At 45.2% G+C, this 25,821-nt stretch overlaps 1 protein-coding gene across 3 annotated transcripts in view; it reads right to left on the bottom strand.

Moving 5' to 3' along the window:
• The window catches only part of LOC126483888 (S phase cyclin A-associated protein in the endoplasmic reticulum), a 607,888-nt gene that overhangs the window by 2,046 nt on the left and 580,021 nt on the right, over window positions 1-25,821 (bottom strand). The gene's annotated exons all lie outside the window — the stretch shown is intronic.

Below are 25,821 nucleotides of genomic sequence, written 5' to 3'. Positions count from 1 at the left end.
CCTCGGGGAAGATCAGTTTGGATTCCGTAGAAATGTTGGAACACGTGAGGCAGTACTGACCCTGCGACTTATCTTAGAAGAAAGATTAAGGAAAGGCAAACCAACGTTTCTAGCATTTGTAGACTTAGAGAAAGCTTTTGACAATATTGACTGGAATACTCTCTTTCAAATTCTGAAGGTGGCAGCGGTAAAATACAGGGAGCGAAGGCTATTTACAATTTGTACAGAAAGCAGATGACAGTTATAAGAGTCGAAGGACATGAAAGGGAAGCAGTGGTTGGGAAGGGAGTGAGACAGGGTTGTCGCCTATCCCCGATGCTATTCAATCTGTATATTGAGCAAGCAGTAAAGGAAACAAAAGAAAAGTTCGGAGTAGGTATTAAAATCCATGGAGAAGAAATAAAAACTTTGAGGTTCGCCGATGATATTGTAATTCTGTCAGAGACAGCAAAGGACTTGGAAGAGTAGTTGTACGGAATCGACAGTGTCTTGAAAGGAGGGTATAAGATGAACATCAACAAAATCAAAACGAGGATAATGGAATGTAGTCGAATTAAGTCAGGTGATGCTGAGGGAATTAGATTAGGAAATGAGACACTTAAAGGAGTTTTGCTATTTGGGAAGCAAAATAACTGATGATGGTCGAAGTAGAGGGGATATAAAATGTAGACTGGCAATGACAAGGAAAGCGTTCCTGAAGAAGAGAAATTTGTTAACATCGAGTATAGATTAAAGTGTCAGGATGTCGTTTCTGAAAGTATTTCTATGGAGTGTAGCCATGTATGGAAATGAAACATGGACGATAACTAGTTTAGACAAGAAGAGAATAGAAGCTTTCGAAATGTGGTGCTACAGAAGAATGCTGAAGATTAGATGGGTAGATCACATAACTAATGAGGAGGTTTGAATAGGATTGGGGAGAAGAGGAGTTTGTGGCACAACTTGACTAGAAGAAGGGATCGGTTGGTAGGACATGTTCTGAGGCATCAAGGGATGACCAATTTAGTACTGGAGGGTAGCCTGGACGGTAAAAATCGTAGAGGGAGACCAAGAGATGAATACACTAAGCAGATTCAGAAGGATGTAGGCTGCAGTAGGTACTGGGAGATGAAGAAGCTTGCACAGGATAGAGTAGCATGGAGAGCTGCATCAAACCAGTCTCAGGACTGAAGACCACAACAACAGCAGCAGCAGCAACAACAACAACAACATGCTCTGTTTCAAATGGTTGTTAACATTCAGTTATTGGAGCTGTAAGTAATCGATATGGTGAAAATTACATAAATATTTTATGTAAGTTCGTTATCAGTTTCCTTTGTTACTCATTTTAATACACTCCTGGAAATGGAAAAAAGAACACATTGACACCGGTGTGTCAGACCCACCATACTTGCTCCGGACACTGCGAGAGGGCTGTACAAGCAATGATCACACGCACGGCACAGCGGACACACCAGGAACCGCGGTGTTGGCCGTCGAATGGCGCTAGCTGCGCAGCATTTGTGCACCGCCGCCGTCAGTGTCAGCCAGTTTGCCGTGGCATACGGAGCTCCATCGCAGTCTTTAACACTGGTACCATGCCGCGACAGCGTGGACGTGAACCGTATGTGCAGTTGACGGACTTTGAGCGAGGGCGTATAGTGGGCATGCGGGAGGCCGGGTGGACGTACCGCCGAATTGCTCAACACGTGGGGCGTGAGGTCTCCACAGTACATCGATGTTGTCGCCAGTGGTCGGCGGAAGGTGCACGTGCCCGTCGACCTGGGACCGGACCGCAGCGACGCACGGATGCACGCCAAGACCGTAGGATCCTACGCAGTGCCGTAGGGGACCGCACCGCCACTTCCCAGCAAATTAGGGACACTGTTGCTCCTGGGGTATCGGCGAGGACCATTCGCAACCGTCTCCATGAAGCTGGGCTACGGTCCCGCACACCGTTAGGCCGTCTTCCGCTCACGCCCCAACATCGTGCAGCCCGCCTCCAGTGGTGTCGCGACAGGCGTGAATGGAGGGACGAATGGAGACGTGTCGTCTTCAGCGATGAGAGTCGCTTCTGCCTTGGTGCCAATGATGGTCGTATGCGTGTTTGGCGCCGTGCAGGTGAGCGCCACAATCAGGACGGCATACGACCGAGGCACACAGGGCCAACACCCGGCGTCATGGTGTGGGGAGCGATCTCCTACACTGGCCGTACACCACTAGTGATCGTCGAGGGGACACTAAATAGTGCACGGTACATCCAAACCGTCATCGAACCCATCGTTCTACCATTCCTAGACCGGCAAGGGAACTTGCTGTTCCAACAGGACAATGCACGTCCGCATGTATCCCGTGCCACCCAACGTGCTCTAGAAGGTGTAAGTCAACTACCCTGGTCAGCAAGATCTCCGGATCTGTCCCCGATTGAGCATGTTTGGGACTGGATGAAGCGTCGTCTCACGCGGTCTGCACGTCCAGCACGAACGCTGGTCCAACTGAGGCGCCAGGTGGAAATGGCATGGCAAGCCGTTCCACAGGACTACATCCAGCATCTCTACGATCGTCTCCATGGGAGAATAGCAGCCTGCATTGCTGCGAAAGGTGGATATACACTGTACTAGTGCCGACATTGTGCATGCTCTGTTGCCTGTGTCTATGTGCCTGTGGGTCTGTCAGTGTGATCATGTGATGTATCTGACCCCAGGAATGTGTCAATAAAGTTTCCCCTTCCTGGGACAATGAATTCACGGTGTTCTTATTTCAATTTCCAGGAGTGTATTATCAAGGTAGATGTCAGTCTACATCAATACTGCGCAAGCCACGTAAAGGAGTTCCACTCGGAATGGCGCGTGGGAAGAATTATTGTCGATAAGCCTTTGTATTAGTTCTAATTTCTTTAATTTTCTCGTGGTGATCATTTCATGAGAAGTACGTGGGAAGATGTATGTGGTGCAACTCTTTCTAGTAACTGCTATCTCTATGTTGAAATAGTAAACTACTAAGTGATGCACATCTCTCTTGTAACGTCTGCCATTGCAGTTTAAGCATTTCTGTAACGCTCTCGCGCAAACTAAACAATTCCGTGGCGAAACGCGCCGCTCTTCGTGGGACCTTCTCTACCTCTTGTGTTAGTCCTACATGGTAAATACCCCAGATTGATGAACAATAGTAAAGAATCTGTCGAACAAGCGTCTTGTAAGCCACTTCATTCGTGGATGTGTTACATTTCCTAAATATGAAACTTCCTGGCAGATTAAAACTGTGTGCCCGACCGAGACTCGAATTCGGGACCTTTGCCTTTCGCGGGCAAGTGCTCTACCAACTGAGCTACCGAAGCACGACTCACGCCCGGTACTCACAGTTTTACTTCTGCCAGTACCTCGTCTCCTACCTTCCAAACTTTACAGAAGCTCTCCTGCGAACCTTGCAGAACTAGCAATCCTGAAAGAAAGGATATTGCGGAGACATGGCTTAGCCACAGCCTGGGGGATGTTTCCAGAATGAGATTTTCACTCTGCAGCGGAGTGTGCGCTGATATGAAACTTCCTGGCAGATTAAAACTGCGTGCCCGACCGAGACTCGAACTCGGGACCTTTGCCTTTCGCGGGCAAGAGCTCTACCAACTGAGCTACCGAAGCCCGACTCACGCCCGGTACTCACAGTTTTACTTCTGCCAGTACCTCGTCTCCTACCTTCGGTAGCTCAGTTGGTAGAGCACTTGCCCGCGAAAGGCAAAGGTCCCGAGTTCGAGTCTCGGTCGGGCACGCAGTTTTAATCTGCCAGGAAGTTTCATATCAGCGCACACTCCGCTGCAGAGTGAAAATCTCATTCTGGAAACATCCCCCAGGCTGTGGCTAAGCCATGTCTCCGCAATATCCTTTCTTTCAGGAGTGCTAGTTCTGCAAGGTTCGCAGGAGAGCTTCTGTAAAGTTTGGAAGGTAGGAGACGAGGTACTGGCAGAAGTAAAACTGTGAGTACCGGGCGTGAGTCGTGCTTCGGTAGCTCAGTTGGTAGAGCACTTGCCCGCGAAAGGCAAAGGTCCCGAGTTCGAGTCTCGGTCGGGCACACAGTTTTAATCTGCCAGGAAGTTTCATATCAGCGCACACTCCACTGCAGAGTGAAAATCTCATTCTGGATTTCCTAAATATTCTTCCTACGAATCTCAGTCTCGCATCAGCTTTTCCTACTATTTGTTTTATGTGGTCATTCCACTTAAAGTCGCTCTGTATAGTTGCTCCTCGATATTTTACACTGAATACTGGTTCCAGCAATTTGTAATCAATAGTGGAGTGAAATTTTCTGGTAGAGCACTTGCCCACGCAAGGCAAAAGTTCGGGGTTCGTGTCTCGGTCCGGCTCACAGTTTTAATCGGCCAGGAAGTTTCATATCAGCGCACATTTCGCTGCGGAGCGAAAATTTCATTCTAGAATAGTGTAGTTGTACAATAGTGGATTTCTTTTACTGCGTATGCGTAATATATTACATTTTTATTTACGTTTAGGATCAACCGCTAGTGTCTGCAGTATTCATCTATCTTCTGTAGGTCATTCTACAAATCGATACTGTGTGTTGGAGTTGCTACTTTCTTATGAACAAGCGCATCATCTGTGAACCGACTTAAATGACTTCAGAAGCTTTCTACAACGTCATTTGTAGACGAGTACATTTTTAACAGTAAAGGTCCAATCCTACTTTCTTGGGATACTTCGGAAATTACCTTTACATCGGTCGATTTTGTTCCGTTAAGAGTCACGTGTTAAGTTCTGTCTGCAACGAAATCTTGAATCCAGTCGCAAGTCGGGCCGTATACTCGGGAACTTCGTACTTTTTTCACCACGCGACAGTTAGGGATGCTGCCAAATGCCTTCCTGAAGTCGAGGAACACCCTACCAACCTGAGGGCCATTGTCTACAGTTCTCTGGATCTCATGGAGGAACGGAGCAAGCTGAGTTTCGCAAGATTTCTGTTTGCGAGATCCATTTTGGTACGTTTCCACTACTAAGCGATTATAGTTGGTTTACTAATCCATCACTGGTTCTCTCAATATCTGCCATTTCGACGTTCGTAAGATGGTCGACAGGAGGGACCATGTTACGATCTTCCACGGTTCTACATCTACATCTATGTGATTACCCTGCTACTCACAATTAAGTGCATGTCAGAGCGTTCAACGAACCACCTTCAAGCTGTCTCTCTACCGTTCCACTCTCGAACGGCGCGCGGGAAAAACGAGCACTTAAATTTTTCTGTGCGAGCCCTGATTTCTCTTATTTTATCGTGATGATCATTTCTCCCTATGTAGGTGGGTGTTTTCGCAATTGGAGGAGAAAACTGATGATTGAATTTTCATGAGAAGATCCCGTCGAACCGAAAAACGCCTTTGTTTTAATGATTGTCACTCCAATTCACGTATCATGTCTGTGGCACTATCTCCCCTATTTCGCGATAAACAATTTCGAAAGACCGAATTCAGTATTTCGCCCATTTCTCTGCAATCTTCCGTTTCGGTGGCAGTTGTAGCTCGTGTAAAAACGACACAGTACATTATAATCTCCGTGCAATGCCACAGGCAATAAAATGTTGGAGGAAGGTCGGTAGTCTGGGTGGTTTTGCAACCGCCAAACTGTGACTGATCCAACACAATGGACAGAGATCATACAATTCTGTCCCACTGGTCATATGCACACACTCCATTCTCTTGTCAGCGCACTGCTGGTAAGTGTTTCACCACGAACACCTCATCCGAACGCTATCAAACTGTTACTCCAGTCCTCATCCTAAAACGAGCTTATTTTCAGGAACATCAGTACAGAAAAAAGCCATTCCCACAGAGGAAGGGTGGTGTGCAATATTCGATGGCTAGTGAGTGTGTCTCAAGTTACTGGAACATTCACGACATAGGACGCCCAGAGGACGTACACATACCAACATTCGGACTTCGAGAAACGTAGAATCATTGGCATGAGGGACATTGGAGCATCTTACCAACAGACAGCACAGACATATAATGTCTGCAGAACGAGTGAAGACGAGATGGAGTCAAGATAGTGCGGCAAGAAGAGTAGAAACAGGTGCTTACAGACAGACTACACAACGAGAAGCTTAATTGTCTCCGATGAACTGACGGATGACAACACCTGCAGTTCGGCTAGAAGCAGAGTGGTACCACGAACCCGTGAGCCGCCGGTAAGAGGGTGCTGGAACCTATGTCGAGACCTCAATTAGTCATTCGTCCTTTACCACTGACACTATACTACAGCCCGTATCAACTGAAACAGTGCGCGGAATTTTGTGGGTGTCAGCGATAAGCCTCCCCTTTTTTTTCCTGTCAGACTGACACCAGTGTCCTGTAGACGACATGCTGAAAGGTCACAGGAAGCAGCGGTTCTCGAGAACCGTGCCCCATACCTCTCCAGCTCCTGGAATCATGGTATGGGGAATTATTGGATATGACAAAAGAATGATTTGTAATTATTGAAGGAATGTTGTATTCTCGCAAGTTATGTGGCAAGATTGGTAAATCCTTAACGACCAGGGTACTAAATGGTGATTCCAGTAGGAAGTTGCAAGATATCTCTGTACAATTCACATCCCAGACGCCTTGAGGAATTTACGGGCCCTTCATTGGCCTGGTCTCCTACTCTGTCACACGTAGAGCGTGTCTGGTATGTGACAGGAAGACATATATTTTCATAACAGCATCTTCACATACTTAGACAGCCTGTGTTTAGGGTACGGGAAGAAATTCATCAAGATGACATTCGCAGGCTCTTTGCTCCCATCTCACAACTGAGATAAAAGTGTAACCGTGTCCGTGAGTGTCATACCGCATACTGATGCAGGTTTGTCATAGTGACATTTCTTCGTATGAAACGTCGTCAACACTGTTGACGATTTCACGCATTGGCAATAATTTCGCCGTAGACCATGCAAAGCGGATCACTTTTCGAAAACTGGCGCTTGCAACTAACTGATTATAAATCAAAATATGCTACAGTTATTTCTCCGAAAACAATTTCAAATAATTTCTCATTTTTTAAATTCATTCATCTGGCATACAATTAGTAGACGAATAAGGAAAACGTTGTATCAATATCCACTGGGAAACATTCGTTTGTAATCTTCTACAGACATGGGTACATAAATGAAAAACAAAATTACAAGTAATAATCGGTTTCATTAAGTGAGACGACATAAAAAATTACAGGGCATTCAAATCATGACTTGGGATATAAATGCCATTGAATCCTTCATGACTTTCAGAAACTTTATAACATAAGTCACGTCTTTTTACGTTGGAAACGAATTCACTTCTAATGAAGCTGAAGCAATCCAAATTTAATCTTCGAGTGGCTGCAGTTCTTGAACTACGATTAGCAGTAGGTGAGAGCACTAGTGATAAATTTTACGGAGACGATACATACATCTATGCGCTCGGTGTTGTCTACCGATTTAAAAAGAAAAACTCACTGGTTGTCAAAACCAACATATTATCTTTTTTTTTCTTTTCTATTTTTTTATCCAAGCGGGCAAGGCGGCTCGTTGTGAAATTCTAGGTTCTTATCAGCCATGAGCCAAAGATATTTGCTTGGAGTAAGATGGGTTCCCAATTGTGGATAGCACGGAAGGGATTTCGAATACTGGTATTTGCCTTTCAACTGAAAGTTACCTTACTTACAGAAAGTCTGTAACAGTTCACCTGTTGTAGCTTAATACTGAGCCGTAATTTTTGCAGTTAAAAATGCATGCCTAGTGTGTGTATTGTTGTTTACGAAGAGAGGAAGCTCGGTAACTTGCTCGAACTGTCCTGTAGTATACCAGAGTGCGAGGTATAGTGTGATGCTAACGCAGAATACGATGTATTTGTTCGCGCACAGGTGGGAAGCCTTAAAAAAGTTTCTTCCTGGAAAAATACAACACGAATATGAATTCCTCTTTTACATTAGCGATTTTATTAATGTGAATATACTAATGTGGAGATGCGTGCAATTTTTAATTTGTGTACTGTGGACCTGTCAGCACGTGTCATCCAGTAAATAGTAGATGCAATGACCGATACTTTCGCATAGTATTCATATCTCTCCCGGATGCAGTGTAACATTTTTTAACTTCATCTCGTATTAACTAGTAATAAACGATGCACATTTCAAACATGCAGCGCAAATTGCTCGCCGATAGGAACTGAATTAAAAAGTGCTCCTCATAAATGCGACAAATGTGGGCATCAGCCCGTAATGACTGTAATAATAAGTGAATAACACCACGTGATGGACGACACCCAGTGCAGTAAATGCATTGTGTAGTATGCTGTAGTAAATACGTAACTGAAAGCGAAAATCAAGTGTATCCCACTGGCTACGGAACCTGCAATTCCGCTGGCAAGTTTAACGCTAACAACGACGCTACATATGGGCACTGAAGTCTGTTATGTGATCGTTTCCTCGCACCTTTAGCTCGTTCAGTCTCGGCCACTCACTAGCCTTCCTCGCCCTGGTCAGTATAATACACTCCTGGAAATTGAAATAAGAACACCGTGAATTCATTGTCCCAGGAAGGGGAAACTTTATTGACACATTCCTGGGGTCAGATACATCACATGATCACACTGACAGAACCACAGGCACATAGACACAGGCAACAGAGCATGCACAATGTCGGCACTAGTACAGTGTATATCCACCTTTCGCAGCAATGCAGGCTGCTATTCTCCCATGGAGACGATCGTAGAGATGCTGGATGTAGTCCTGTGGAACGGCTTGCCATGCCATTTCCACCTGGCGCCTCAGTTGGACCAGCGTTCGTGCTGGACGTGCAGACCGCGTGAGACGCCGCTTCATCCAGTCCCAAACATGCTCAATGGGGGACAGATCCGGAGATCTTGCTGGCCAGGGTAGTTGACTTACACCTTCTAGAGCACGTTGGGTGGCACGGGATACATGCGGATGTGCATTGTCCTGTTGGAACAGCAAGTTCCCTTGCCGGTCTAGGAATGGTAGAACGATGCGTTCGATGACGGTTTGGATGTACCGTGCACTATTCAGTGTCCCCTCGACGATCACCAGTGGTGTACGGCCAGTGTAGGAGATCGCTCCCCACACCATGATGCCGGGTGTTGGCCTGTGTGCCTCGGTCGTATGCAGTCCTGATTGTGGCGCTCACCTGCACGGCGCCAAACACGCATACGACCATCATTGGCACCAAGGCAGAAGCGACTCTCATCGCTGAAGACGACACGTCTCCATTCGTCCCTCCATTCACGCCTGTCGCGACACCACTGGAGGCGGGCTGCACGATGTTGGGGCGTGAGCGGAAGACGGCCTAATGGTGTGCGGGACCGTAGCCCAGCTTCATGGAGACGGTTGCGAATGGTCCTCGCCGATACCCCAGGAGCAACAGTGTCCCTAATTTGCTGGGAAGTGGCGGTGCGGTCCCCTACGGCACTGCGTAGGATCCTACGGTCTTGGCGTGCATCCGTGCGTCGCTGCGGTCCGGTCCCAGGTCGACGGGCACGTGCACCTTCCGCCGACCACTGGCGACAACATCGATGTACTGTGGAGACCTCACGCCCCACGTGTTGAGCAATTCGGCGGTACGTCCACCCGGCCTCCCGCATGCCCACTATACGCCCTCGCTCAAAGTCCGTCAACTGCACATACGGTTCACGTCCACGCTGTCGCGGCATGCTACCAGTGTTAAAGACTGCGATGGAGCTCCGTATGCCACGGCAAACTGGCTGACACTGACGGCAGCGGTGCACAAATGCTGCGCAGCTAGCGCCATTCGACGGCCAACACCGCGGTTCCTGGTGTGTCCGCTGTGCCGTGCGTGTGATCATTGCTTGTACAGCCCTCTCGCAGTGTCCGGAGCAAGTACGGTGGGTCTGACACACCGGTGTCATTGTGTTCTTTTTTCCATTTCCAGGAGTGTAGTTGTACGCCTGAGAAAAAGGCTCGGAATAAAAATGCGCATTCTCGGCACAACAGCTGCTATAAACCTGTAAATATACTCTGGTGTCATGACTGATTATAAAAATAATGTTGGGCACTTTTTGGGGACAACTGGAAGAACTGTGTCGACCCGGAGTGCACAACCCTCTTTCAACGACCAAACTGGTCTCTAGGAGACCATTATGAACAACAGAACAACCCCCCAGTGAGCGCAAAGACAATGATCAAGAGAACATCTGCAGCAGTTCTCTTCACCTACAAGAATGGGATTTGCCTCATGCCCGATGGTCGTCCAAGAAGATTGTAGAGGCGTCTAGACATGGTAATCCCACTGGTTCAGCAGGATTTTGGTCCGGCATCACGTGCGCCTGTCGGATGCTTCTAAGTGCTATCTAGCGTAATTTGAAGGACACGCAGTATCGGAAGAAGATCCTCCAACTCACTGCCCATCCCTACAGTCAGTCAGTCAGTACTTCCGCGTTGTGCTCGTTTTGCAAGGCGGTAATGCACATCGCGCCCATCTCGTGCACATCTTCATCCAGGACGAAGGAGTCAATGGAACAGCCTGCGTTAACTGCTGACGTGACATGACAGAGAATGCTTGGCATCATTTGAAACTTGCAGTACGTCGTCGAACACTGGTTGACCACAAAAAGGTCGCCGTCATAGGGTGTAACAAGCGTGAACAGCAATATCTACACCACATAGTGGATATCAAGCATAAAACGATCCAAGGAGCATACAATGGACGAGGTACAACAGCGTGGTGTTTATTATTGCCCACCTCCAGATTTTGTGTTCAGAGATGAACAAAAATGTGTCCTTTCCAAAAGACTGTCGTTTTGTTTGGTAACTATTTCGCACGCGCCGTGAACTGAAGTCATGGGCGATGGTTCCCCGCATCATGATGCCAGGAGTAACACCATGCCTCTCCAAAACAATGAAAGAATGAGACCTCTGCCCAGGCCGGCGCTGGACTCGCCAACGATGGTCATCTCAGGAAATGCTGAACCGTGATTCATGGCTGAACACTGACGCCACACATCAGTAGCCCAGGCTTCCCGATCACGGCACGAAAACAAACGTAAGCGCTTGTATTGCAGTGTTAATGGCAGCCTGTGCATCGGATAGTAATACGACTGCGCTAAAGTGCGCGTCATATATCTTGGCGGCCGAGTTTAGGTTCGTTCTGCGCATCTGACGTCACAAAACACAGTCAGCCAATGAACAAAGAACGACGTTGCCAGATCTCGACAGCAGTGCAGAGCACGGACGAGTGTCTTCAGTTTTAGAAACGTTCAGTCATAAATAAAGTAATAGAACAAAAGCAATGTCTTGATAGCAGACTTTCTTTTACAGAAAGTATGGAAAAAGCATTCTTTATACCAATTGCTTCATATTCTATTAATTAATTAAACCAAACAAGCAGTAAGACTCCTAATTCAGGCGATAGCAAGGAAAGGTGTTTGTTTCAATCTCACGAACTGCTTTTTCGCAATAAAGAACAGCGGTGATTGTTTATTCCCTATTGTACATCGACGAAGCGTGAGTAATTCATAGTCATACCAACAGTGTTTATAAGTAGTTGCGTGAGGTGTTAGAATCCGTATGGAGTTACACTGTTCGATGAGAAGAGGTAGCGGAACGGTTAAGGTGTTGGGCTGCCAAGTGAAAGGTTATGAGTTCAAACCTTGTGCGGTGCTTAATATTTTCTTTATTTAAAAACAATATTGGAGTGCCTTAATTCACGAATTTTATTCGTTTGAATGAAATTTCTAGTGCTTTGTCTCTTCATTAACTTTTTCGCTGCTGCAGACACGTGCTCCCCAAATTCTGCACTGTGCGCGATTTTGTCATCACTGCACTTCTCGCCTGTGCAGACACATGGTGCTCCCACTGCTTTGACAAACTTATCATTCGATTTCACAAAAACTATTTGGCCAAAAAATTTTATTTTTACACGTCTTCTTGTCTGATACCTTCCCCCCATAAATGACTTAATTTTGTTTTGATGTGCAGCATTAAATGTAGTAAACCATTGCACGAAATTTTGAAGAGTTTGCAGAGGTAAAAGTCCATAGCGTATACTTTCCGTATGGTCGATTTTAGTTGCCACAATGTTGAGAATGAAATGTGGACAAGATACCTAAATTTCATATAATATTTACTGTATAACAATATCTCATTTAATTTATGTACCACATAAGTGTCGTATGTAATATTGAGAAATATTCCGTCTTTCGCGACTGTAATAACAGTTTTATATACACACGGCGCGTTTGGCTTTATTTTAAAGCACTTCCATCGGTGAAAGGTATGGCACATACACAATGGTATTCATATTCTATTTCTTGTTTTTGTTCCACAGTCGCAGTTTTACCAAAGGTATTGAAATATATCCCTCTTCTGCAACTGTAATAAGCGACTTATTTAGACCAGACGCGTTTCTCTCTTTTGAAGCATCATAATAGGACTGTATTTTGTGTCCTCCATTGCCAAGTCACCTTTCGTAGTTTTTTGCTGCGGTAGCACAATATTCAACGTTTGTGTTGGCTCATCAGTGTTTTAGCAAATAAATGCTGTTGACATAGCTCTGAGCACTTCACTGACAGACGGTATATTCAAGTCCTAATGTTTTTGTAAGTCCACAGTTTTGTTTAATGTATTTTGTCTACTTCCTTTTGATTGATTGAAGTGCTTTAAAATAAAGCCAAACGTGCCCAGTGTAAATAAAACTTTTGTTACAGTCACGAAAGGTGGAATATTTCTCAATATTACATACGACACTCATGTGGTACTTAAATGAAATATATAGGTATCTTGTCCACATTTCATTCTCAACATTGTGGCAACTAAAATCGACCATACGGAAAGTATACTCTATGGACTTTTACCTCTGCAAACTCTTCAAAATTTCGTGCAAAGGTTTACTATATTTAATGCTGCATAATAACTGCGTTGAACATCGAAACAAAATTAAGTCATTTATGGGGGGAAGGTATCAGTCAAGAAGATAGGTAAAAATCTAATTTTTGAGCCAAATAGTTTTTGGGGAATCGAATGATAAAGAGTGTCAAAGCAGTCGGAACACAATGTGTCTGCACAGGCGAGCAGTGCAGTGACAAAATCACCCACAGCGCGGAATGCAGGGAGCACGTCTTTGTACCAGCGAAAGGGTTAATGCGGCTGTGGTGGCTTTACTTCATGAACTGCGCGCTCCCCCCTACACGTAAGCTTGCGAACTATGCTATACTATGGCGCTGCTTCTATTGGCGCGTGCGTCGTGTGCAACTGGCAACGCAGCAATCTCCAGCGTCTGGCCGGGCATGCGCGAGCCGCCAAGATAAAAGAATTGAACTATAGTCTTCAAGCACTGGTGCAGGATAGTACAGAATGTTGCAGGGGGTTAATTACTTGTTCTCAAATAGCAGGCGCAGATATGAAGGAGTCAGAATGTGCTTGGTGCATAATACGACGATTACCCGTTGTGGTGGTCAGACGTAGTCCAATGGAAGCCTCACGAATATGCCTCACCGCACATTCTGAAGCAGTCCAACATCGAGCCACTATCACATCCGAATGACCCGCAAAACTGGGTATTCCACGAATCGAACTGCCAGACATATGAGGCCCACAACGAGGCCCCTTTCAAATTCTGTCAGGTGCTGATAACGCTGTCTCACACTGGTAGGCACTACCTCCATAACGCTCGCAGCGATCACTCAACATCCCCTTAAATACAGTACCAGGTCTGGTAACAACAAACAGGAGCAACACAAATCCACTTTGGTAGCTTCTGTAACAAAGAAATGGACTGAGCGAGGTGGTGCAGTGGTTAGCACATTGGACTCTCTTTCGGGAGGACGACGGTTCAAACCATCGTCCGACCATCCTGATTTAGGTCATCCGCAATTTCCTTAAATCGCTTCAGGCAAATGCCGGGATGGTTCCTTTGAAAGGCGCACGGCAGACTTCTTTCCCCATCCTTCGCTGATGCGATGGGACCGACGACCTCGCTGTTTGGTCCACAGCCCCGAATCAACCAAACCCCAAAAATTGGAACTATAATCATTTACATACCCACTGATGGTGTATACACGTACGAAGCTGCACTGGCATCTGTCCATGTCTGCTGTGTGTTTCTGGGCGCAATATATTTTAAGAGCTTAGCACACTTTTATTCGGGTATTTTACAATTACGAGCGTGTTTCTCAAATTGCGTCCATTACATACGACTGCTACTACCCAGTGTGGACTGTAATTATCGTACGGGAGCGAAACTTGGTAGATATTCTAATGTGTTAATGCAGAACCGATGTATGTTGGGGAAAAAATTTCAATTTTGTCCACTAGGCGCAAATTTGGCGCTGTAAATGTGAGAAAGACGTCTAGAAATGTTTCCATACATTACGAACTAGGAAAGGTCGAACAAGTGTGAAAGGCATAATTCTGTTAGTACGAGGTTTGCCCAGAATGTAATGCACCGCATTTTTTTTCTCAGCCGAAAACAATGCTACGAATACGAAACGTTACTTATGTATTATCTGAAGTCTCCTGCGTGAGCGCGCCAAGTTTCCGTCACTTCCGACAGATAGCGTAGCTGCAGGACAGTTTCAAAATGTCGCCTGTAGGTGATGTACGTTACAAGCAACGCGCTATCGTTGAATTTCTCACTGCAGATAAAGAAACTGGCGAATATTCAGAAACGCTTGTGCAAAGTCTATGCAGCATCTGCTGTCGACAGAAGTACAGTTAGTCGCTGAGTACGGAGGGTGATGTCATCAGACGGCGGTTCGGCGGAGCTCCACGATTTGCAGCGGTCAGGGGGACCATCCACGGGTGTCACACCTGACCTAGCCTCCTCGGACTTCCACTTGTATGGACCTTTAAAGGATGGATGGAGATTACGTGGAAAAGTAGTCTGTGCAGATAAAACACCACTCTTTCGTATGTGAAATTCTCATTATGTTCAATAATGAATTGTTGAAAAAAAAAAAATTCGGTGCATACTTTCTGGACAACCCTCGTATTAATTATAATTTACGCAATATGTTCAATATCAGCACCGGAGACATCGACGGAATGCTATACAGTACAAGATTTGAACCTGGTGGCCAAAATTGGAACTATTTTTCTTTTCCAGCATAAATCGGTTCTACAATAACGAATTAGAGGATCAACCAAGCTTCACTACCAAACGATAATTACAGCCCACATTGGACCTCTGTCAGTACCTGCACTTTAATATAACCACCCGGTATGAGATAACGGAGGAATTATTTTTAAGACGACGAAACCCAAATGGATTGCGTTATGTCGCAGCCAAAAGTGGTGTGATATTTCACAGCAAAAATCATTTACTCGTAAGGCTTGTCCGATGTACAGTGAAACAGTGAATACGTCCAAGCAATAGAGAAGGGAAAAAGTCCCGTAATGAACCACCTTGCTAGTCCCACGCTGCGAACTGTTAACCTCGGCAGACGACAGGTGGCGGAGCTAAGCCTCCCTCCTCCCCCACCTCCTCCTCTCCTCGGTGGGCCGGTCATATTTCTCGCCCCTCGGCCGTCACGCCACGACGGCGCAGCTTCTGGCGGCGCGGCGCGACACCTCCTAACGAAATTACGACGCATGACGCGCGACGCTAAATAACGACCGTGACTCAGAGGCGCATCTGCGGGACCTGCCAGGGGCGGCGCGCGGCCGGCGACATTTTTGCGTTAGGCGGGCCGGGCGTGCCGGGGCCTGACCACGGCGCTGCTGCCGCTGCTGCCGTCCTGATGCAATTACCCCGCGCCGAGCTATTACGGGCTTTTAGGGCGGCGGCGCGCAGAAAGGGGTTAGGCCGTAGAGTGACCCGCGTGCCGGCACGCCGGAGAGACGAGCTTCTGCAGGCACCGAAAGCGTCACAACTAACGCCATGTGCGGCCGCCCAGCCTGCACGCCTCTACGCTCTTAATGGGCGTTTCGCCATGAGGTTTCCGTGGGTCTAGTTTCTAGCCTACAGGGTAGCGCATGAAAAACCGGTACCGAAAACAGACTGCTCGCCATTACGCACGAACTGTTGCCCACCATGAGCAAACACAACAACAAGTAGATAACATGTAGTAATTACATAATTGTCGCACAGATGACAAAATGGTAGATATCGAAATAGACGACAGAGGGATAGAAAAACAATTGAAATCGCTGAAAACAGGAAAGGCCGCTGGACCTGATGGGATACCAGTTCGATTTTACACAGAGTAGGTTAGGTTACGTTAGTGTTTTTTAACGTCCCGTCGACAACGAGGTCATTAGACACGGAGCGCAAGCTCGGGTTGGGGAAGGATGGAGAAGGAAATCGGCCGTGCCCTTTCAAAGGAACCATAGCGGCATTTGCCTGAAACGATTTAGGGAAATCACGGAATACCTAAATCAGGATGGCTGGAGACGGGATTGAATACACAGAGTACGCGAAGGAACTTGCCCCCCTTCTTGCAGCGGTGTACCGTAGTTCTCTAGAAGAGCGTAGCGTTCCGAAGGACTGGAAAAGGGCACAGGTCATTTCCGTTTTCAAGAAGGGACGTCGAAGAGCTGTGCAGAACTATAGACTCTAGAACTCTAACGTCGATCAGTTGTAGAATTTTGGAACACGTATTATGTTCGAGTATAATCACTTTTCTGGAGACTAGAAATCTACTCTGTAGGAATCAGCATGGGTTTCGAAAAAGACGGTCGTGTGAAACCCAGCTCGCGCTATTCGTCCACGAGACTCAGAGGGCCATAGACACGGGTTCACAGGTAGATGCCGTGATTCTTGACTTCCGCAAAGCGTTCGATACAGTTCCCCACAGTCGTTTAATGAACAAAGTAAGAGCATATGGACTATCAGACCAATTGTGTGACTGGATTGAAGAGTTCCTAGATAACAGAACACAGCATGTCATACTCAATGGAGAGAAGTCTTCCGAAGTAAGAGTGATTTCAGGTGTGCCGCAGGGGAGTGTCGTAGGACCGTTGCTATTCACAATATACATAAATGACCTTGTGGATGACATCGGAAGTTCACTGAGGCTTTTTGCAGATGATGCTGTGGTGTATCGAGTGGTTGTAACAATGGAAAATTGTACTGAAATGCAGGAGGATCTGCAACGAATTGACGCATGGTGCAGGGAATGGCAATTGAATCTCAATGTAGACAACTGTAATGTGCGGCGAATGCATAGAAAGAACGATCCCTTATCATTTAGCTACAATATAGCAGGTCAGTAACTGGAAGCAGTTAATTCCATAAATTATCTGGGAGTAGGCAATAGGAGTGATTTAAAATGGAATGACCATATAAAATTAATCGTCGTTAAAGCAGATGCCAGACTGAGATTCATTGGAGGAATCCTAAGGAAATGCAATCCGAAAACAAAGGAAGTAGGTTACAGTACACTTGTTCGCCCATTGCTTGAATACTGCTCACCGGTGTGGGATCCGTACCAGATGGGGTTGATAGAAGAGATGGAGAAGATCCAACGGAGAGCAGCGCGCTTCGTTACAGGATCATTTAGTAATCGCGAAAGCGTTACGAAGATGATAAACTCCAGTGGAAGACTGCAGGAGAGACGCTCAGTAGCTCGGTACGGGCTTTTGTTGAAGTTTCGAGAACATACCTTGACCTAGGAGTCTAGCAGTATATTGCTCCCTCCTACGTGTATCTCGTGAAGAGACCATGAGGATAAAATCAGAAAGATTAGAGCCCACACAGAGGCATACCGACAATCTTTCTTTCCGCGAACAATACGAGACTGGAATATAAGGGAGAACCAATAGAGGTACTCAAAGTACCCTCCGCCACACACCGTCAGGTGGCTTGCGGAGTATGGATGTAGATGTAGATACAGAAATAACAAATAAGCTAATGCAAACGTTTATATTTACTGAATTAATGTTGTGCTTTAGATTACATTACGTCTGGTGCTGAAAATTACGTTGTGCTTCAAAGCACTTCTTGCGTGCGCCCTAACACGATAATATCACTTTGCGCAACTCTGTCGCATAAGTTCTCAAAATTTCATGACGAATATTGTTCTTCAATCTTCTAATGCTATTGGGTTATTTGCGTACACTTTTCCCTTTAGACTGCCCCACTGATAAAAGTCGCTAGTGGTCAGGTCCAGTGAACGCGGCGGCCACAATACTATGCTGACAGTCCTTTCTACAGTGAGTCTTCCGTGAATTCGTCAGATTGATTTGCCTGAAGTGTGATTGATCACCACATTCTGTTGAAAGACAGCAAACGTACATTCATAAGGGTCGATTGTGCGCAAAATTCCTAAAAAATTCGCATATACACAGCAGTGTTCACTGTTGTTTATAAAAATATCGGACCCACAATCCGACTTCCTGACAGGGCATATCACACTCCGATTTTTTCATCGTGAGATTGAGGAAATTGGACACTTTTTTTTTTATTTCGTCCGTCTCAGCTGCACTGATGTAAAATTCAGCTGTATTGGTTACCGGTTTCGCACTGACACGCCCATTATCAATCCAGACATATTTCTATTTACGGTAATTATTCATACAACATGGTGCCAAAATTGCACGAACAGCGAAGTGTGTGGTTTGAGAAATGGGCATGTCGGCCCGAAACCGGTAACCGCTACAGTGAATCAGTGCAACTGAGACGGAAGAAATAAAAATTTATCCAGTTTCCTCAGTACTGAACAGTTGCCGATCTACCATCCCGCGACAGCATGGCTCCAATAACCAAAATATAGAGATTGTTTGTAAACCAGTGCGTGGTGTTCTCGGAGTTCACATGTCCTGTGCAACCAGACTTCATCACTCATGAAATACAGCACTGGATCCAACATACCAGTCTCAAATGTTTGACATAGACACGTACTGTAATTCACACGTTTCGCCGTATCTTCCGTCTTCAGTTCTTGGACACATTTCGCTTTGTAGGGTTTTCCTCTATGGTTGACAAGATCTACGCGAAAGGTTCACTCGTTGCGACAATTTACGTGTCGAATTCTTTGGACCCTTAATCATTCGTGCTCGAATATCCGCGATCACAGCAGGGGCTCAACTCCTTCTTGCGTTTGCGACTGACTGTGTAGTACGTCACTTTGTCACCATATTTTCTATACTGCCCTTTGAGAGTATGGAAACGCCAAGAAACGTCTTTGCAAAAATGTGCCATGATTCCCTAAATGGACCGGTAGACTCTTACATTTCCAATATTGCGATTCTTTCTTCAAGAGGATCATCTCCCTGACACGTTTACTTCACATGTCTTAACCAAGTCGCAACGGCTTTCGTTCTGACAATACAAAAAGTACTCGCAACAGTTTTGAAGCAACAGATGACAACTGGCTTGAGACAATGAGCAGTCTAACATTCGGGGCCAGTTTTTCGATTGCCATCCGGTAGTAGTATTCCGTCTTTAGTCAGAAAATTTATTTTCTTATTTAACAACAGGGACCTTACTGACTGGCCCTCTGAAGCTCACTGCTCGGACGTCAATTTCCTACGTAGTACAAAGCAATTCTCTAAAATAAAATTTTGAAAAGAGAATTAAAAATTTTTAAATCACCACTGAGGATCAGATGATGTATGAGCACGGTTCAATATTAAACATTCGCCACTTATAACGAGGTCTGTCGGTAGCTGAGCGTGCAGCGTGAAAGTCTGGCAATTTTACAGCTGCTGGTTCAAAACTCGCTAAAAGGAACATTTTACTTCTATTTGAACTTTGCACATATTTAAAATATAAATGTTAATTAACGAATATCGAATCATAATTTTCAACATAAATAACATTTTTGTATTTAATTACTATTTATGTGAAAATGCTATCATCCATAACAAATTAAAATTTGGTACAATAATACGAAAAGTAAAACAGAAAATATTATATATGACGCATGTATGCAGAGTGAAACGACAAATAATAATCTGTACCAAGGCCGGGATTCCAGCCTGGGTCTCGTGCTAACTAGGCAGATGCGCTGGCCACTAGGCCACCCTGGGACAGTGGCTTCACTCAATTGTACCGACTACACTAGCATGCCTCCCTCCTCAGTCCAAATTCCCATTCACCCCGCAGCCAACTTGGTATTCAGACTAAACTCTACAGCATTGCAGGGGCTCTCCAACTGCAAAATGGCTCTGAGCACTATGGGACTCAACTTCTGAGGTCATTAGTCCCCTAGAACTTAGAACTAATTAAACCTAACTAACCTAAGGACATCACAAACATCCATGCCCGAGGCAGGATTCGAACTTGCGACCGTAGCGGTCTTGCGGTTTCAGACTGCAGCGCCTTTAACCGCACGGCCACTTCGGCCGGCTTCTCCAACTGCACTGGAATAAAACCTTATCATCGAACGAAATAGGAGATCCTGCCTGAAAACCATGCGTAGGTACTTCAATCAAATGACACTATATGGTTCCAGAGATTTTTGAAGTATCGGAAATATATGATGTAGATATGAAGACAAGCGACCAAATAAAAATTGGTACAAAGACCGCGATTGAACCTGGGTCTCATACAGTCTCATTTTATTGAAGTACCTACGCATAGATAGTCTCTCCTATTTTGTTCAATGCTAATGTGTTATTCCAACACAGTTGGAGAGTCCCTGCAATACTGTTAGAGTTTAGGGGGAATACCAAGTGGGCTGGGAGATGTGGAGGGAGGCGAGCTAGGATAGATACTCCGTGCAGTTGTGCAACGTCGCTGTGCAAGAGTGGCGTAGTGGTTAGCATACCTGCCTAGCGAGCAAGAGGCCCGGGTTCGCTTCTCGGCCTTAGTACAAATTTTCAATGGTCACTTCAGTCCGCAAATACACATCACAGATGTTTGAGACTTAACATGATCTCTTGAACGATATAGTTTCATCTGACATTTTTTATCTCTTGAGACTGAACAGTACCACTGATGTGTATACAAAGGTTGGCCAAAGAGAAAGTGGCTCGGAAAATATTTACAAGGCTGACACAAAATTGACCGTTGTTTACGAACAGCAGAACTGTCCATCACAGAATTTGCCGGGAACCGTGTTTTCGGTGGCGTATCTCTCTCAAGATCTGTCGCGAGTACTTTCCATTGTCATTAGGTATGAGTGAGCGGAGTGGACGTGTTTAGTGACAAGTTGGATGCAACAGAAGTTGGTGATCATGATAAAAAAACACATGTTCACGGTCGAGTGTTATGCGAAGCACCAATTCGTGGAAAACTGTATGCGCAGAAGTTTAACACTGGAAGCTTTCTGGCAAAAAGTTCAGTAAAATAAGCAATACAAAACTTGGTGACAAAATGGCGCGAAAATGGCTCTGCTGCAAATAAAATACCTAACTGTCCGAAAAGAGTTCGAACACGAGGAAACACTGATCCACTGAAGGAAAGCCTGGAAATCAAGTCCGTCGAAATCGTAACGGTGTTTATCTTTGCTAGTAGGAATTAAGAAAGCGTCGTATCGAAATATTATGAAACCCTACCTGAATTTCTACCTTTATAACTTTAGTGATGCGCAGTAGTCAAAGTGTCCAGATGAATTTTTGCGTGTTGACTTCTGCCGGTGGTTTTTGAGTGATCGTCAGTTTTTTTATTTCTTCAGATGAGGCCCGATTCAGACTGTCAGGGTATGATTAGGTAAAAGAACACGGGCGACAATGCATCAGAAAATTGCGATCAGTCCCTTGAACCGTTGCATAATCTCAAGATTGGTGTTTGGTGAGTATTATTTGGTGTCCGCATCGTAACACGATTACTTCACCAAACTGTTAATGCTAACGGGCACAAACTGTTTAATCCTAATGTGGACCAACTCACAGAAGATGAACGGCTATATGAATACTTTCAGGGAGACGGAGTTACAGCAAACTCCATCCCGACAACCTTGTCACAAGAAAATGAAGTTTTCAGTTATGAGGAGTATCAGCACAGTCAGTGCACATCTCCCGACCTCTTCTACTGCCTGATCACTCTCCTTCAAACTGTAGAGTCAGGTGTACTCAAACAATCTTCGCATACTTGAAAGATCTACAGCAGAACACTGGAAATCCTACTGCTGAAGCTGTCTCTCAGGCAGAGGTGCTACGCGTGTCTCAGTTTGATAAATCGAGCACAGCGCTGCATCGACGTCAACGATAGCCCTTTCCAGCATCTTCTGCGATTAACTTGCTCATACTGAGTAATAAGGGTCGATGTGTAAATATTAGATAAGCCTGCATTCGTTAGTAAAAAGGGAGTTTAAGTAAAAATAAAAATATTGCAATTAACAAGATTTGAATCAGCGACTGATATTTACAAAATCTTTGCGCTAGACACCCAGCTATTGCAGCGCGTCGCTTTAGGAAATTGATGTCGGGGCACTGACCTTCAAATTCCCTATGTATGAAGAAAATCATCGAGGTCCAGACCGCAAAGTCAATTTGAAAGTCCATCAGATTCCGAAGACACAACTCCATTTCCAACAGTTAAATTATCGTCATCGTCATGATCATTTAACAGTCCCTGTTTCTCAGATGACGTGTGCAAACGTCTTCCATATTTTCCTATCGGTATCAATCCTGCTGTTCACTATATGGTCCAGCGTGGTATCGTCCATCCTGAATGTTCCTGGTCTATCCACCTGCCGGCTTCCTTTCACTTTTCTCTCCTAGATTTAATCCAGCTGTCCTCGATTCCGGGCGTTACATCTGCTTCGAATCATCCCCAAGTAGTAAATGAACGAGACAGTCATTACATTTACAAGAAAAGCGCCACGGACTAAATTGACAGATGACGTATTATTATTAGTAGTTACCTTTATTTGGCAAAAAAAAGTCTGTTCTCTATATGCTTAACTGCCCCTACTCTCGGTAATTTAATTTTATTTTTACTTTTATGTATGTAAAGGAAAACAATAGCACAGTCTTCTTTTTTTTCTTTTTTCAGATATACGAGTTGCATAGATAACTGCCGTCTTCAGCAACTGTAATAAAGGTCTTATTCCGACCAGACGCGCTTCGCTTTATTTTAAAATATTTTAAAACATCATTGTAACAATATGATTTTTTTCTTACAACGTATTCTTTTCGTAACGAACAGTTTAACGTTTCGCATGTTTTATTTATTACCAGAAACAGTTTTTATTCTTTTCGTCACGAAAAGAATAAAAACTTTTTATAGTGATAAGTAAAGCATGCAAACTGTTAATGACCATAACAAACAAAATTATAAGAAAAAAACTATTGTTACAGTGACCACTGAAGAAGCATTAAAATAAAGCGAAACGCGTCTGGTCTGAATAAGACTTATTACAGTTGCTAAAGACGACAAGTAACCTATACAACTTGAAAGCAATACTAATTTCACTACTTTAGCATCGTTGAACTACGACGTAGGTTCATTTGAGTCATGTAGTTCAGACATGAATATGTTAAATCATTTAAGTGCGCGCGGATGTGAACGTTTATCAGGAATGCACAAACAATTTTGGTCAAATGAAGGCAAAGATTACTGATACTTTATTTGATCGTTTATATCGTCCAGGACGCTACACTCGTATAACTAGCAGGTGTGTTATTCATTCAACAAAAAATGGAAGCACATGTAACGCAAAAAGGTCAATGTCGTCCTTGTAACTGACTTTGAAGCTCCGAAAGCGTTGGCCGTACTCGTACACAGAAAATTGAGACTTAACAGCTGAGGCCATCGGTCCCCTAGAACTTAGAACTATTTAAACCTAACTAACCTAAGGACATCACACACATCCATGCCCGAGGCAGGATTCGAACCTGCAACTGGTCGCTCGGTTCCAGATTGAAGCGCCTAGAGCCGCTCGGCCACCCCGGACGGCTGAGATACTGTGAGAACGAAAACATATTGCTTGTAAAAGTATCTTCAAGCCACACACCTCTTTTTTTTCCAATTCTTCTAATCCGTTGATAACCATATGAAAAGCATGGGCAATTGCAAATAAAAGGGTAGAGGGCAACAGTAGGCGGCAGTATATGCAATGACTCAAACCGCCGTCCTTCGACAAACTAAGAATCAAATAATGAGGATGACAAATGGAGCCACTAACAACTATTTTTGGTATGCTAAAAAGATTGTCCCTTGTTTCGAGGTTCGTACTAAGTTCGTAGCCATTGCTGTCATGTCAAGGCACGTCGACGAACACGATAGCTCAGTTTCAGTTAGGTCCTACCGCTGGTCTCCGAGAGATTGAATGGCTCTTCTGAAGAATTGGTTAAACCACAAACAAGTGTCAGTTGTACATTAATGCTGCAGCAGGAAGTCCATTGGCGATGCACACCCTGTCATCCTGGTTCAAGAATAAGCAGAATACACTTCGACAGACGAATACCCTTTACTGACTGCCTCGCGACCTGATTAGAAATTAGGCCAATTGTGCACACAATGTACGAGCTAAAAGTATAAGGAACCATTTGCTCTAAGCTGTGTAACGAGTAACAGTGCCCCGCCACTCATACCTCACACCTCAACAACGAGAAGAATGCCGACAATGGCGTAGCGAACGACTGGAATGATGAATGGTGCATTGGAATCAATGCCGGTCATTGGCAGACGCGCTGGCTACGACACGATTGGCAACTACTCGAGGGCATCGGATAGTCATACAGAGTTACGGGCTGCCATGGTGCGGAAAGCCGTAAAATGTAACGGCTGCGCATTTGTGGTTTTTGTTGAGCCAGGGTAACTTACGGATCCATCCATCCCATTCGGTTGCCGTTAAAACCACGTATGAGGGCTATAACTGTTCAGTAAGTCAGTCTTCACGAAGCTCTTCTCGACCCATAAATAAATCACACTGATGAGCCAAAACATTATGACCTAATGTTTAGCAATATATTGGCCCACATTTCAACGAAATACAGCACCGGCTCGGCATAGCACCGACTCGACAAGTTCTGGTACTTTTTGGAGGCATCTAGGGTCAGATGTCTATGTAAAGGTCACCCTATTTCAGTAAGTTACGGGCCGGCGGTTTGTTGACGTGCAGCTGGCGCCCCATAGCTCACAGATGTGCTCCAACGACTTCATATTATGGGAATTTGGTGGACATGACATCAACGTGAGTTCACTATCAAATTTCTTAAACCACTGTAGCACGATTCTGCCCTCGTGTCACGGACAGTTGTTCTGGGAGAAGATGATGTCATCGCCGTAGAAAATAGAAAAAAAAAGAATGATTAGGGTTTAGCGTCCCGTCGACATCTACATCATTGGAGGTGGAATCGCAGTTGGAGAAGATATCAAGCAGGAAGGAATGCAGATGGTTGACGACAGCTATCTTGTTTGACTCCCGTACTACCACAGGTACCGTGGAAGCCCAGCTTAATTTCCTTTATAGCGTAACACTGCTTCCACCAACCTGGGTACGTAGCTCAGTGAATCTTTCGAGCAGCCGTCCGCCTGGATGGTGGCGTATCTGAACACGACTGCCGGCCTGATGTAAAACGTGATTCATCTGACCGGAACTGACAAAGGCGTTGGGTAAACATGGAAACACGTAAGAGTAGTCTGCTGCGGTGTCCAATGTGCAACGATTTGCGCTGTTCAACGATTTGCGCTGAATGGAAAGCTTCGAAACAATTGTGCCCGCCTCCACGATCTGTGGTGAGACGCCTACTCGTAGTTTCGCCGTCCTTGAACCATTTTCCACCGACACTGATGATAGTAAGAACAGCTGACCATGTTCGCTTTTTCCGAGATGCCCATTCCCAGGAGCCGGACCATAACAATCGGCTATTTATCAAAGCCGTCTATGTTGGTGGACTTGCGCATTTGTGGTCCACAACGTCGGTAGAATGATTCGCCATTTACCTCTGCTCCGCTTATATACTTATCGCATCGCGTGCCCACAGCGCCACCTAATGGCTTTTCAGTATAGCGGTGGTCAGTGGA

The sequence above is a fragment of the Schistocerca serialis genome, chromosome 6 (assembly GCF_023864345.2).
Source record: "Schistocerca serialis cubense isolate TAMUIC-IGC-003099 chromosome 6, iqSchSeri2.2, whole genome shotgun sequence".
Taxonomy (NCBI): domain Eukaryota; kingdom Metazoa; phylum Arthropoda; class Insecta; order Orthoptera; family Acrididae; genus Schistocerca; species Schistocerca serialis.
The sequence above is the reverse complement of the archived record's forward strand: the minus strand, read 5'-3'. Positions and strand labels throughout refer to the sequence as shown.